We start from the raw sequence: 16,602 nt of genomic DNA, 5'->3' as shown, positions 1-16,602 counted from the left end.
TATTTTTAAAATACACACACAGAGAAATCTATGTTGCTGAAGGTAGAGATTTTTGGGTTTTTTTAACCTTCATTTAGTAATGTAATTATGATCTGGAGGTATTTGCATTTTCCTTATAAAAACGAGCCACAAGAATATTTCCTAAATATAAAATTAGAGAGGAAAACAAGTGAAAAAAACATTACTTGCATATTTTCATTTTAACACAAAGACATTTTTAATATGTTGATACTAATTCTGTAATTGGTACATACCAGAAAATTTTAATTCATTTTCGTTCATTTAGAGTAACATTTGTAAAATTTAGTTGTATCGTTTTGACTTTTTTCATTATATTTACTCATTTTTGCAGCAAATTTAATCTGCAACCTAATTTACCTACTATAAGAAAGAGTGTCTAAAGTGACAGGGTAATTATTTAAACTCTGTCTGCATTTTATCTATTTAATTATTTTGGTGGTCTGGAATTGTATTACAAAAGCTTTCCTTTTTTACTATGGGTATGTTCCTCAGTGTCAGAAAAGCTATTTCTAGTTTAAAGTAGAAGGGCTCAGATTTCAAAAAAAAAGAATGTTTAATGACACTTAAAATTGAATTGTCAATTTTATTGGGCACTTTATAATATGACACATTTAAAGATGTATATATTTAAATTATTACAAGTTGTTTTTTTATAGGTTTGAATAATTCTGAATTCTAAAAGAAGAATTAGGGGAAAGAGCTCATGAGATGATTACTTAGTAATAGGATTATTTCTTACCATACAACTCATACAACCTACCATTTTTAGTACTTTTATTTATGTAAACTTACAATATATATACACTTTGGTAGTTAAAAGATTCAGACTGAAATATATCCATTGTTTCTTGAGAAATAAAAACACATTTTTTGGTTTGAGTTTTAAGTTAAAAATCTGATGCTCATAAAGTAATGTAAAACAGCTTTCACATCACTATTGTACAGTTGCTACTATAACAAATGTATTCTGTCGCTCTTACGCAAAACCAAATTCTTAGACATGTGGGTTATTTTCATGGGTAGGGAGCGCACATACATTTCTACATTTCCAAAGCATCAATGTGACTGTGAAGGGAAAGTATATTTCAACTTACATTATATGCATATGCTCCCCAAAACGATTAGATCTAATATTATTTGTTTTATATATTTTGGGAGGATTAAAGGATTCCTGCAGGGAAACAGTTAATCTATTTTTAACTAAAGCTTAACTTTTGTAATCTATCCAGTGCTTCAAGTTCTGTCATTGATCTATGATTTATGTGATTTAAACCACCTCTTGGCTGTAACACTGGTTTCTGTCCAAGATGCTGAGTTGAATACTAATTACAAGATCAAATTTATGCTGTTGGGCTAAGCAGCTGAATGAGTTCTCCAGGAAGGACTCCCTCCTCCATCGCCACCACAGTTGAATCTCAGGGAAGTATTTGTCAGATAAAAAGATAAGGGGAGAAACAAATCAATATTTTTAAATGTCTTATTTAATATGTTTTAGTATATTAGTTGTTTTTGAATCACACAAATGCAGTCACGAATGGAGATGTGGCCATGGACATAGAAGACATAAACTGTATATTTATTGATTCTGTGTGTGTGTGTGTGTGTGTGTGTGTGTGTGTCTCCATGTCTGGGAACATAGAATAAACACTCAAATTAATATTTATGGCTTTATTTAAAATTCAAGTTGAATAAATAGTAAGATCCACTCCACAGAGTGGCAAAGCTTTCATTCTTTAACTGTACTCCAAAATTTCCAAACAGCAACCAGTATTGGGCCATAGTTAACCTATTATTCCATTGGAAGGGAGAGAGAATTTGTTGAAGGAGTAATTTAAGAAATGTAGGTGACTGATAATTTTCTGTGCAGAGCAGTGGTACTCAACTGGGATTTATATTGTCTTCCAGGGGATATTTGGCAATGTCTAGAGACATTTTTGAATATCACAGCTGTGAGGCAAGACGTTGTTTGGCTTCTAATGGGTAGAGGCCACTGATCATGCTAAACATTTACAATGTAGAGGACAACTCCCCACAACAAAGAACTGTCTGGCCCCATATGTCAACAGTGACACTGTTGTGAAACCTTGGTCTAGAAGTACCATAAACCTGTCAGCTACTATGCATATTCATCGATATTGCTGAAAAATTACAATAATTGCTATTGTTCACTTCACAAAGAAAAGTCACACAAAATAACTAGCTCGAACAAATAGCAGAATTGGAGTGGTTGGATGTAGCTGTGACTCAGCAGCACAATTGCAGAAGAATGCAAAACTAGAAACGCCACTATCTGAAATGTTTTTTTCAAATTCAGTGAGGACTCTGAATTTGGTTTGGATTTTAGAAGATGCTAGCTCCTTTTCTCCATATATACACACATACCAACTTTAATTCTTTTCTTTGAGCCCACCCAAATACACACTTATATATTGTTGATATATGCACCCACTTTTATTTTGGAGACCTATATTCTTATTTGAATCTGGGTCCGAACTTTTTAGGCAGTTTTGTAATTCATAGCAATTATACAGTTGGATTATTCTTGGGGTCATGGGCATTTATTCTTAAGATAGCTTTATTATTTAGCCAAGTCTTATATATTTTTCTCTAGGAAATGACTAAATCTTAGACTGAATTTAATGAAATATCAAGACAGAAAAGCAATGAGGTCCCAATTTCCAAATTGGAATAAAGGCTGTTTGAGTGTTCTAATTGGTCCACTAAACTAAAGAACTCAGAAAAGTGTGTGTGTGTATGTGTGAGTGAGTGTGTGTGTGTGTGTGTGTGTGTGTGTGTATTTCAGTTTAGGGATGCCAGATGATACTAAACTTAAGATTTAATACTTACCCATCACATCTTGTGACAAGATGGGAATGCCACAATTACCAAAATGGAATGGGGCTGATTAGAAGGAAATGGAAGCTGAAGTTAGACTAATTCTTAGTTCTGTAACTTATACTAACTATCTAAACTCTATAAGTATTCGTTTTCTCATCTATAAACTCAGAATAAAAGTATCTACACAATTTGGTTGTTTATGAGTTAAACAGGCCAATGTATCTGTCTGTAGTAAGGAAATAAGTAAATCAGCTTTTACTATTATTATAGTATTAGCTGCTCAAACATGCAATACTCATTTTTTTTAAACATCTTTATTGGACTATAATTGCTTTACAATGGTGGGTTAGTTTCTGCTTTATAGTAAAGTGAATCAGCTATACATATACATATATCCACATATCTCCTCCCTCTTCTGTCTCCCTCCCACCCTCCCTATCCCACCCCTCTAGGTGGTCACAAACCACCTAGCTGATCTCCCTGTGCTATGGGGCTGCTTCCCACTAGCTATCTATTTTACGTTTGGTAGTGTATATGTGTCCACGCCACTCTTTCACTTTGTCACAGCTTACCCTTCCCCCTCCCCATATCCTCAAGTACATGCTCTAGTAGGTCTGTGTCTTTATTCCCGTCTTACCCCTAGGTTCGTCATGACCTTTATTATTTTTTTTCTTAGATTCCATATATATGTGTTAGCATACGGTATTTGTTTTTCTCTTTCTGACTTACTTCATTCTGTATGACAGACTCTAGGTCCATCCACCTCACTACAAATAACTCTATTTCATTTCTTTTTATGGCTGAGTAATATTCCATTGCATATATGTGCCACATCTTCTTTATCCATTCATCTGTCGATGGACACTTAGGTTGCTTCCATGTCCTGGCTATTGTAAATAGAGCTGCAATGAACATTGTGGTACACGACACTTTTGGAATTATGGTTTTCTCAGGGTATATGCCCAGTAGTGGGATTGCTGGGTTGTGTGGTAGTTCTATTTTTAGTTTTTTAAGGAACCTCCATGCTGTTCTCCATAGTGGCTGTATCAATTTACATTCCCACCAACAGTGCAAGAGGGTTCCCTTTTCTCCACACCCTCTACAGCATTTATTGTTTGTAGACTTTTTGATGATGGCCATTCTGACTGGTGTGAGGTGATACCTCATTGTAGTTTTGATTTGCATTTCTCTAATGATTAGTGATGTTGAGCATCCTTTCATGTGTTTGTTGGCAATCTGTGTATCTTCTTTGGAGAAATGTCTATTTAGGTCTTCTGCCCATTTTTGGATTGTTTTTTTTGTTTCTTTGACATTGAGCTGCATGAGCTGATTGTATATTTTGGAGATTAATCCTTTGTCAGTTGCTTCATGTGCAAATATTTTCTCCCATTCTGAGGGTTGTCTTTTCGTCTTGTTTATGGTTTCCTTTGCTGTGCAAAAGCTTTTAAGTTTCACTAGGTCCCATTTGTTTATTTTTGTTTTTATTTCCCTTTTTCTAGGAGGTGGGTCAAAAAGGATCTTGCTGTGATTTATGTCATAGAGTGTTCTGCTTATGTTTTCCTCTAAAAGTTTTATAGTGTCTGTCCTTACATTTAGGTCTTTAATCCATTCTGAGTTTATTTTTGTGTATGGTGTTAGGAAGTGTTCTAATTTCATTCTTTTACACGTAGCTGTGCAGTTTTCCCAGCACCACTTTCCAATACTCATTTAAAAGGAACAATTCTTCAGAGAAAATCCAGTCTCCTGGCAAAAGTTGTTTAAAGAAGGGGAAGAGTCTAATAAGGCAGTTGGCAACAGAGAAATACAACATGGAATAACAGCGTACCTTGGTATGTCATCTGACCACAGCAGTGGGGAAGTTGGGAACAGTTGACATTTGGAGATCCAAATAAGCAGTTAGAAATCTGGCCTCAGGGAAGGTAATCTATAGGTATTAGGGCCTTGGCAAAGATCTAGTGTTCAAAGAAGAGATTTCATGTCCTGGAGGAGAATTGGCAAAATTCATCACTGTCACAATTGGATTTTAGGAAAGCCATTCTTTCAGAGAAATGGGACTGGAAGCAAATAAAGGACACTCTTTACCAGATTTTAGGTAGTGCCACTTGAAATCTAGTAGTACTGTTTTGTTGTGGGCAGCAGCCCTTCTCTACTGCCTCTTTTTCCATAATGTATGTAAAATACAATATATTAAAAGATAATTTACACAGAGAATAGAACAGATTTACACAGCTGTAATAATCCATGAGTTTCCTCTAAGGAAGTCTGTTGATCTTAACTCTAAGGAAGTTTTAGCCAGTCCAGTAGTAGTAATTTAGTTTTAAAAATTGTCCTTAAAGTGAATAGAGCTATGCTGTCACCTGCAAAACATTTAAAGGTAGATACGAACTATAGTCTATTCAAAATCAAGATTGATATTAAGAGTGGAGATTATGGAAAATTTACTTGTGTCCTGTTCTCTTTTACTTGTTATGCATATACCCAGTCTTGTCATTAATGTAGATTATAGGAGGGTGGGATTTAAGATCTTCTGCCTCAAATACTTTGAATTGAATCTGTTACTGTATTTTATGTGCAATTGTTGTACTTAGAATGATGTGTGGCTCAAAGAGACACTTAGTTGAACAATCCTTCCCTATTCTGCTGTATGAAGATACTACTACATATATTCAGATATGATTTAATCCATGATTTTATTTCTATGAAAAGTTGAACCATGGTCAAATTGCACTACAAAATCATTTTGATTACACCTCTGAAATGTTCAGGCCTTCATAATCTCTCACTTACATCATTGAAATAGCCCCTTAACTGGTCTCCATGATCCCAATTTCTCCCCTTTCCAATTTTTTCTTCACATCAAAGTCAAAATCTGGTTGGAAATATTCTACTTACCCTCCTCCAATTGCCAAGAAGAGGTAGTCAACTTCTACTATGTATCAGTACCACCTAAGTAGCTTTCTAAAATGTCGATGACTCAACTCCACCCCTAGGGTTATGATTTATAACATGGGACAGAGCTCACTTATCTGAATTTTAACTAGCTTTCAGGTAACCCTAAGGTATGAATTTCCTTTACCACACTTTGAAAAACAGTAACATAGTGAGTAAAGTTCAAAATCTTTATCAGGGCTTTCAGCATTCTCTAAAGAGCAAAATGAATTCAAGGTGCTCAGTTCTAATATTATCAAACCCAATATATTGGAAGCTACTGTAAGTACTACATAAAAATGAATGCAGATCTTCATAAATCTACAAGGTCCCAGAAAGTTAATAGCTTACTTGGTTGGTTGTCTTACTCCATTTGGGCTGCTATAACAAAATGTCATAGACAGAGTGCCTTACAAATAACAGAAATTTATTTCTCATAGTTCTGGATGCTGGGAAGTCCAAGATCATGGCGCCAAAATGGTCACATTTTGGTGAAGTTCTTTTTCCTGGTTTGTAATTGGTGCCTACCTGCTGTGTCCTCACATGGTGGAAAGGGAGAGGGATCTCTGTGGGATCTCTTCCATAAGGATACTAATCTCATTTATGAGGGCTCCACCCTAAGAATTTCAACATGTGAATTTGGGGTGGACACAAACATTCAGACCATGGCAGTGGTCTCTGGGTGTGTGTGGGAGTCAGGAGATATTAATGACCAAAATAGTTTTGTAAACTCTATGTGGAAGTCTTGCATTTGTCTCTTCCCTAGAAGGAAGGTTAGTTAACTTTGTTGCCATTCACTGCCAACACTACTCCTACTCTCTTGCTCTAGGCCTCACTCCACTCTGATGGCCGAATATCACTCCTTTACCAATATTATGCCTCTTTTTTTTTTTTTTTTGGCTGCGTTGGGTCTTCATTGCAGCATGCAGGCTTTCTCTAGTTGCAGCGAGTGGGGGATACTCTTCGTTGTGGTGTGCGGGTTTCTCATTGCAGTGGCTTCTCGTTGAGGAGCATGGGTCCTAGGTGTGTGGGCTTCAGTAGTTGTGGCGTGTGGGTTCAGTAGTGTAGCTCGCGGGCTCTAGAGTGCAGGCTCAGTACTTGTGCTACACAGGCTTAGTTGCTCCACGGCATGTGGGATTTTCCCGGACCAGGGCTCGAACCCGTGTCCCCTGCATTGGCAGGCAGATTCTTAACCACTGTGACACCAGGGAAGTCCCATGCCTATTCATTTTGGGGGCTCCAATTGGTCTGATGAGAGAGTGGGTTGGGGGATATTGGGCAAATGAGGCAACATTGTTTGTGTATTAGAACACATGATATGGGTTCAGCTAAGAATATAAAATAGCCAATACTTAGAGCCACCTAGAAGGAGGGGGCAAAAAAATCCAGGTAGATAGATAGATCACTGTGACGCTTTAGACGAACTAATCAACTCTTCAAAGTCCCATTGTGGAAGGAACCAAAATGAATTCTACCTCAGTTAAACATGCATATTTCATCTAATACTCACAATTCAGTTGCTAAAACACTGGCCCCATTTACTGCAAACTGTTTATATAATAGGTTTTCATATGTGTTTGTTGAAATACATTTTCTCCCTCAAAATGTCTTTCCTTTGTCAATGTTTCTACACAGTGTTGTATGTTAAGTAAACATCAAATGAAAGATACTTTGCTAGGTTTTCTTTCGTTTTAATTGGTCCTAATTAAACATTGGTCTTCCTTTACATTTGTTTTTTCATATTCATGGCTCAGCTGATACATTTCACATTCTCTATTGATAGCTTTGGAAATGATAACTAAATGAAACCATATTGAATTTGATTAACTTTAGAGTAATAAATGGAGGAAGGAGACACCCTAACACTGTATAAAAATCAGAATAGACATTAAAATTTTTCTCACAATGCCTGACCATTAGGGTTTGGCAACTAGAAATGCAATAACCATCTGCAGGCCAGACCTTTTGGAGGGTGTCCATCTTTCTGACAAATGCAAATATGAATGTGTACAAATACACACCCATGTGTATTCTGTTTTGACACCTGTGAATGAAGGAATATGCATATATGTGAATGAAGATCACCCTCAGATCCTTCCTTACAGTCATAATTAGACCTATTGCTATGGGAAAGCTTTGAGATATGCTCTCTTAACTCGAATATTTCATTAAATAGCTCTAACCAGGCAGTCTGGAGGCAATGATAACTGGCATTTATAGTGATGTTTCTGGGGCACAGTAAGATCTTAAAGTATATTCTAAATCTTCAAAATAAAATGTAGGTATATAGTATAGTTTTAGTGTTGCATGTTTTGTTTTTACTTATCTTATTCTAGGTCTTCAAAACTTGGGAATTCATGTATGTTAAATGTGTAAACTCATCGTTTACCAAGGGTATATTAAACCAGATGTTCCACTTTTTAATTTTTTTTTTTTTGAGTAAAAGGACGTCTACTGTATTTGATATGACGTTCTCATTTATCTACATTTTCAACACTTCTGGACATTGTATTCTCTGAATTTCCTGTTTCTTAAAATTTAAAACTCCAAATTTCAGTTTCTGGTTGCAAAGCAAATGTGGAAATCCTGACCTTTTTGTTGTCGTTGTTCAAACTAAGGTCCAACATCAAGCCATGGGTTCAAATGAATTGATAAGGCCCTTACTATGTTTGCAGCATTGTACTTGATAATACTGATCACTATGAAAATAAATATTAAACACTTGATTCATTCATTAATTCAACAAATATTTATTGACCACTTACTATATGCAAGGCACTGTACTAACAAAAACAGTTACTATATTTCCCTTCTAGAACTTAAATGTCTTTTGTTGTTGGCTAGAAAGCATACATTAATCAAAGAATCACACAAATAACTGTAAAATTCCAACTGGCAGAGAGGTCCATAGTGTTATGAAAACATATAAGAGAGGGATTTTACCTGCTCTGAGGAGTAAGGGATGTCTTCCTTGAGATGAGATCTTTGGGATAAGTAGGTGCTAAAGATTTGAGGAGGAAAGGTTAATAATGTCCTAAGTAGAGAAAAAGTTTGTAGTAGGAGGAAACATGGTACTTTTGAATAATTGAATATCTAGTATGGAGGGAGTACAGAAATTGCAAGGAAGACATGGGAGATAAGGCAAGAAAGTTAAATATGGGTCAGTTCACACAGGTACAAAAAAGAGGACTTTAAGGGGTTTTAAGCAAGCATTGGTGAAGTGATATAATAGATTTGTATTTTTAGAATATTACTTTGGCTGAGGTGTAGAGGACTGATGGGTGGATGCCAGAATGAAGCAGAAAGTCAAATTAGGATATTACTGTGCTAGCCCATGTGGGAGATAATGGCATTAACAATGTTTCTGGCAGTGGAAGAAAGAAGCTCACACATTAGAGAGATATTTAGGAGGTAAAGTTTCAAGTTTTAAAAGCAGAAAGGAGGTTCCTGAAACAGGGAATGCTGGAAGAGATGAAGACTTTCTCTTATGGAGGGGACAGAGTAGGGAGTAAGTTAGATTTTGAACATATTTGTCTTTTAATTACTTATAAGACCCTTGGGGAAGGTAAGACATGTAGTATAACCATTAGAGTGCAAACCAAACAATACATCATATGACATGGTACTAAGTAGTTCAGCCTTTAAGTACTATAGGAGTTTTGGTAGAGGAGTGATAAGTTCTATTACCCCTTCTGTGAATACATGAATTTGAGCTTCATAGTGATGTTAGTGGAGTAAATCTATTTTAAATGTTACCAGTTCCCACAGATAGAATCCAAAAAGGGATAAAAATCCACCTATCCCTGAAGTTAACTCAGTCCCCCCATGCTATCTATTAATATCTGTAATAGTGAATGAAAGAGGGGGAATGGTAGACTTGGATGGTTTAAGGCCGGCTACATTGACTGAACTCAACATTAATCACTCATCTTATAAATTTTCATTTATTTTCTACTAGCAAGTTGCAAGAGGACTGGAGACATTGTCAGAATGAGCTAAAAAAACAAATAATATCCAAGGTAGCAAGGTCTCAGCAAACACTCACACACAAATCAATCTTAATTGGCCTCTCTGGGAACCATGGTCAGATGAAAGCGTTCCAAATCTAACAATAAACATTCCCAGGCAGCTCTATCTCAATTTCTCCCATTAGGGATTGTCTTTCAAAAAATGCAATATCATTGATGAAAATGAGCCCAGAAAAGGATGATGGTAAGAATAAAAGAAGAATGAATCATTGTTTGCCTTACTATTCTTTGGAATGAAATAATTATTTGATTATATATTCTGGAGCTTTCCAAAGCATCTTATAAAAGTCAAATCTTCTAAATTATATAAGTAGAGGGTTTAGAAATTAAATGGCTGCATTGATCATTACATACTTCACTGAGATGAATCATATACTTAAAATAGTTGGATAGAAAACTAATTCACTATTTGAAATTGTTTTGAATTTCATTAGACTTAAATTGTCTTTGATATAAATAAAATTTATGCCACTCCCCTGTTACTCCCATATCCCCATTAAAAAGCAGCACAATGACAACAACAATGAAATTTTCGGAATCCTTTGTTAGTAAAAGACATATTAGGTGTAGAAATTGTCACATGGGTAGTTCTATGGTTCATCAAGGCCAGATTTCCATTTCTGACAAGGACATTTGTCTCAGTGTCATTTTATAGGAAAGTCTGGGTGCTTTTACTGCTTTCAACTTAAATTTGAACTGATCTATCACTTAAATAGACCACATATTTAGTTTACTAAAACACAGTTTGGTCTGAAGTATGCACAGCTTCTTCCCATTCTTGTTTATCCTACAACTTTGGGGTACCCAGACAAAGTTGGACACACCACAGAAATTCTATAGCTCTGAAGAGTAGGTCTGTAAATTATTTTTCATTGTCGCACTAGGTTATGATTCTTTACTTTTGAATAAAATTCCCAAGGGCAATAAAATATCAAAATAGACATGGCTGGATATTACTTTGAGATAACAATTTGTTCTCTGCCATCATCCCTTTACCTCCCTCATATTCAATTTCATTGTCTCTGGAGAAGTATGTGGCATGGAATTGTCTGAGAATTTCTCGCTTTGTTTTTAGAGTTCTAAATCCATAGGAGAAAGTAAGGTTTGCAGAAACACTTTAGAGTTATCCTTGACACATCCATTTCTCTCATACCCCACATTCAATCCATCAGCTAAGCCTATTGGCTATATCTTCAAAATACAAGAATCCAACCTCCAGTCCTTATATCAAAGACAATTTAAGTCTAATGAATTCAAAACAATTCATCTCTTACTACGCTATAATCCTGATCTGAGCCACCGTAATCTCCTACCTGGATCACTGCAATAAACTCCTAATTAATTTATCTCACCCATCAGTAGTTTATTCTCAACACAGTAGCCAGAGTGATACTTTACAAGTGTAAATTACATTATTACTCTGCCCTAATCTCTGTAGCCCAAGGGTTATTAACATTTTTTGTATTAGGATCCCCTTTGGTAGTCTGGTGAAACCTGTGCATTCCTTCTCAGAATATTTTTAAATGGATAAAATTTAAAAAGGAGTAGAGAGTAAACCAATCATTCTGAAGTGCATAGCCAAAATATTTTAAAAACCAAATTTATGATATAGTAATGTATGCATTTCTTAATGAATGCATTAAATAACAAGCTCTAGGGTCAGGTTTAATAACTACCATAATTCCAAGTAGTAATAAGTGTGAATAATATTTTGATATATCTGAAACAACTATTATATGATATAAAACTGTTTTTGATTTCTACTGCTGACAAAATTACAGATAATGTTAATACTACTGTGGTTTGTTGCTACGTTCATGATGGAAGGAAATGAAAATTTTCAGTTAAAGGTTAATGAAAATAAAGATGCAACTGTTTTTCTTGTCTAGTTTCATAGACCTCCTAAATTCTATCCAAAGGACTTCAAGGTCAAGAACCCCTGCTCTACTGTCTTCCCATCTCACTCAGGGTAAAAGACAAGTTCTTATTAGAACATAGAGTCCTAATGATTAATGCTCCTACTTCTATCTTCCCTTCTACTATTCTCTCCTTCAGTCACTCTGCTCTTGTAACAGTAGCCTCCTTCAACATGCTAAGCATGTCTCCATCTTAGAGTGTTTGCACTGGTTATTTTCAGGTTGTTTTTCTTATTATTTCATAATAGCTTTTTATATATTATGGATACAAGCCCTTTATATTATATATACTGACATATATTTTAATACAATTTTACCCCTAAGGCTTGCCTTTTAATTTTCTTAGCAGCCTCTTTTAAAAATCAAACATACTTAGTATTATGGTTTTATTGGCACACACAGCTTATATAGGGAAATGATGAAAGAGGAGGTTGAAAAGGTAGTACTCATCTCTGCTTCCTGAAACGCATCATACCTCTCTTAATGCCCTATTCCAAGTGTTGGGATCAACCAATCAATCTGCACATGAGATAAATGTGACCAATACTGTGAATGTCAGATCGTTCATTCTATAATATCTGTTCTTTATTAATGTCCAAGATATCATTAGCTGATGGAAGCAAATCTCTTCCCCCAAACATCTATGGCTGATTTTGGGAGAGGCATGTGGTGATTAATTAAATTGATTTTGTCATTAAGATGTATCTTCTCAGCTTCACTTGAACTCTTCTCTGAGAATTTTAAGAGAAGGACTTTCAGTTTAAGATGATACCTTGTATCAGTCTAACAGCTGATTTCCCTGTTTCTAATTTGGGCAGCTTTACATTTAAAAAGGGGGAATTTCAGAATGAAGGGGTTTGAAAAATTCTCAGGTTTCCTGGAGATAGGCCCTCCTGTAAGGCATGATTATTTGATTAAAATAAATTCCCATAATTAGAAACATATTCATGTGAAAATGTAAATCAAAATCCAGGTAGAAATTACTTTTAAGCTTTTTGAAACAGAGAAGCCATTCTCTTCAATTGTGCTTTACTTAAGTCTTTCTCAAAGTATGACCTCAGGACCACCTGCATTTTAGAATCACTTGGAGCACCTGCTAAAACAGTAAATTCTGAATCAAAATCTTAGATTGCAATACTGAAGAGTCTGCATTGCCTGTTAGCATTTTTCTGATATATTTATTTCCATCCCTTTACTCTTAAGTATCCAAAGTAGTGAAGTTTTGCTTTAATTTGACTTCTTACAAATAGTATGCAGATGGATTAAAAACAACAACAACCTAAGCATTAATATGCACACTCAACCCATTCATGATTCTTATGATTAATGATATATTGGAATTATTTATGCCATCTTCTTATATCTTCCATTTAGTTTTTTCTTTTCTTTAAAATTCTCCTCTTTTTATATCTTTCGTTGGTTTGGTTAAGTTTCCTCATTCCCCCACCTTTACTCTTTGGAAACTTGCATATTTTGTTTATATTCACCTATTCACAAACAAGAACATTTCTGGAAACATCACTGCCAAGTATAGTTGCTTAAGATTCAACAACATTGTCCTAAATTAACTAAATAAATAAGAAAATGTAAAATGCAACAGCTGATTCAAATTATCTTCCATACCACCACCCCCCCACTCCAAGTATGTGATTTATTTTAGAATATTTATTTTCAAAACTTGTTTAAAGGACTACTGACATTAGAATCACCTGAAGTGATAATTAAAATTGCAAATACTTGAGCCCATCCCGGGTCTACTGAATCAGAATGTCTGAGTGGAAAAGGGCTAGGAATCTGCATTTTAAAACACGTTCCCAGGATATTTCCTATGAATATTAGACAATGACCACATTAATGCCTAGCTCAGCACTTGGTACCTAATTTCTTAACAAATATTTGCTGGGTTTTTTTTTTTTCAGTTGGAGTTCATATTTTAGATTAGATAACTTGTGATTTCCTTTCATCAGTGCAGGCAATAATAAAATGAATATGTATAATTTGTCTTAGAACTTTCTGTGTTTATACCCAGAAGGATCTACCTATGTGTATAAATGAGCAAATGTATGTGTACTATTTTTCATTAAGGAATGGGTATATTATTTAATTCCTACCTGCTGCCTTTGTTAATGGTCACTGCTTTCTTTAGTGAAGTAGAAGGAGAGGGGTATAAGAGATAATATGCAGAACTGCACAGAAAGACTTGGTGAGAACTGTCTTTGTCAGTACTAAGGATGCTGCTCCTTAAATGGAAGAAGGAAAGTTTGATTTGCAGGTCACCTTGCCATTATGAAAGCCAGAATACCCTTTCACCTGCTCCTACCCTCGGCCCTTATAGAAATAGGAAGGGTATAGGCCTTGGAGGGTTCAAATCTAGGCTCTATCATATATTAATTATGTGGTCTTGGAACAGTTACTTAACCTATATGGGCCAAGAGTTTATTCATATCTAAAACTGAGGGAATTGATAATACCTATGCCATTGGGTTGTTTTAAGTATAAATGAGATTGTATATATGAGAGCACACAGCAACGTATTTGGCATATAGTGTGTTCTCAACCTATGCTAATTTCTTTCCCTTTTCTTCCACCAAGTCACAAGCATGCTTTGCTCAGTAACAAAATTGTATATAATAATGTTACTGTTCAGCTACTTGCCACTTTGTGCCCTTTGGCATTTGCAGTTTCTCAGCCTAAGTCTTGTCCTCTGACTAGATCATATAGAGCTCTGCTGCTTCTTATGAATTTTGGTGGTCTCACAGGAAACAGTGCTCTGGTTTGCTTCTCCAGATGTGCAGCCCTTTTTCTGGGGCCAGAGGATGCAAGACTAAAAGTACACTTGGGGCCTGGCTTATCTTTGTTAGCAGGGTAAGGGAAATGATTGGACTAAGGATTTAATGAAAGCCTTTATTTAGGAAACTTTTAGCTGCTGGCCTTTTTTTTTTTTTTTTTTTTTTGGTGAACAGCAGGACTTGAACTAGACCAAGATCTTGTAGCAAAAATGAACTGTGCTGATTGGCATACTTTCTAATGAGTTATGAACTGAATGTTTTACACACACACACACACACACACACACACACACACACACACACCTTAGTTTGAACCAGAGCAAAACCATATATTTTTTGAAAGCTATTAAACTGCAACAAAACAAAAACATCAACTACTTCTAAGCCTATATATTCCAAACTTCTGTATCACTTGATTTGTATTATTGGTGTAGACAAAACAAAATATTTGAAATGAAAATTCAAACCCAAACTCAACATTTGGACTAAGAGGCCTCCCCTCAAATCATTGTTTTGTCCTTGGGAATGGCCAATGAGCAAAATAAGGTACCTCAACTAGGCTGTCCTGCCGTGAACTGTAGTTGATTAATAGGAGATATTTCACTTGGCATAAAATATTTTTAGATATTTTGGATTTATAAGAATGTTTGAAATGTGTCTATCATTTCTAGGCATGTGTTTATCCATGCATAACATAGTTCCTTTTCTCTATCTTGAAATTTGAAAATCCACTCAATGAAACAAATGAAAACTATGCCTAAGAGCCAGTTCACATTTGTTGTCCTGTTACTGATGTTTCTTTAATGATTTACTCTCCTCAAGGTCTAGGATTTCAGCTCACTGTTGGCTGAGATAGCTATGTTTCTATGTCAATTTATTTCTTTGCCACTTGTATAGTAAATATGGTAGGTGGAGAGTAGTTTCCTAGCCAAGTAACAGTGAAAATGATACATAGTATAGATATGAACTCTCTACATCTATGTGTGTCAGGGCCCAGGAACTTTAAAGGGTCCATTTATAAACTGGCAGACAAGGCCTCGCCAAACACTGAGAAAGCTTGTTTCATGATTGCCAAAGGAAAATAATAATAGTAATAATAAGAATAAGAATAAAATATTTTAACTATATAAAAATAATTTAAAAGAAGTTAACAAAATCTAATTTTAACTGGTTTTAATTAATTTCATTTTAATTAGGTCAATACAGTAGTATTTTTCAATTAACACATTTATTTTCAAGCTCATTTATGGGACTCAAGACACTTTCTCTTTTACTGCTTAAAACAGAGCATATAGTTCTTCTGAATTTAGAGAGTTCTTTTTGCTAATTGACAAATACACTTATTTTTACATATAAACCTTATTAAATGCAATAGATTCTACCTTCTTCCTCAAATCTACTCTCTTCTCTTTTTTATAATGTTATGGAACTGGTAAAAGTTATCTTATTCATGTAAAATTATTAGTGTATAATTTTAGAAATTATTGTTTTTTAAACAATAACAGTAATAGGGAAGTCTGTGGTAAGTCCTGAGGAAAGTACTTATTATAGCACTTTCTTTTCACAGGGGCAAATCTTTTATGCTTAAATAGGAGTTTGAAAAGTTTGAAAATAGGAGGTTGAAAAGTTATTTTGAAAACTCCCCCAACTATAGATTTTCTGTAAGGAGGCTGTGCATTAACTACTGCTAAAATATCTTAGAAGATATAGTATTATTTGAGGGTAACTTTATAGAAAGGTCTGAAAATTGAAGGAACTAAAAATACTAACAAAACCAGAAATTACACATATCCTTGAAAAAGTAGAAATAAAGAGGAAATGTAAATAAGAAATTTCAACTTAATTTTACTTGCATTTTCATGAAAATTACTCTATGCATATATGATGCTTAGTGAAAAAAAGGAAAATCAATTAGAAATCTGTTGCTTATTTAGTGGTAACAGTGACCACATGGTTTTCTGTTCCTCTTTGGGACCACTCTTAATAAATAGCTAAAAAAGAAACCCAGTAGAGAGTTACTATTTAACTAGACATTTTATTGACTACTGTTTCGTTATTGTTGAGAAAATCTCATTCATTCAT

General features: G+C 34.9%; 1 pseudogene across 1 annotated transcript in view; it reads right to left on the bottom strand.

Annotated features, from left to right (window-relative positions):
* Positions 1 to 16,602, bottom strand: part of LOC309653111 (ATP synthase subunit f, mitochondrial pseudogene) — a 112,459-nt pseudogene that overhangs the window by 47,992 nt on the left and 47,865 nt on the right. The window contains exon 2 of the transcript XR_014268769.1: positions 3,155 to 3,981. The product of XR_014268769.1 is annotated as an ATP synthase subunit f, mitochondrial pseudogene (transcript). The remainder of the gene's footprint in view (positions 1 to 3,154; positions 3,982 to 16,602) is intronic.

The sequence above is a fragment of the Balaenoptera physalus genome (assembly GCF_965194825.1).
Source record: "Balaenoptera physalus genome assembly, chromosome: X".
NCBI classification, from domain to species: domain Eukaryota; kingdom Metazoa; phylum Chordata; class Mammalia; order Artiodactyla; family Balaenopteridae; genus Balaenoptera; species Balaenoptera physalus.
The sequence above is the reverse complement of the archived record's forward strand: the minus strand, read 5'-3'. Positions and strand labels throughout refer to the sequence as shown.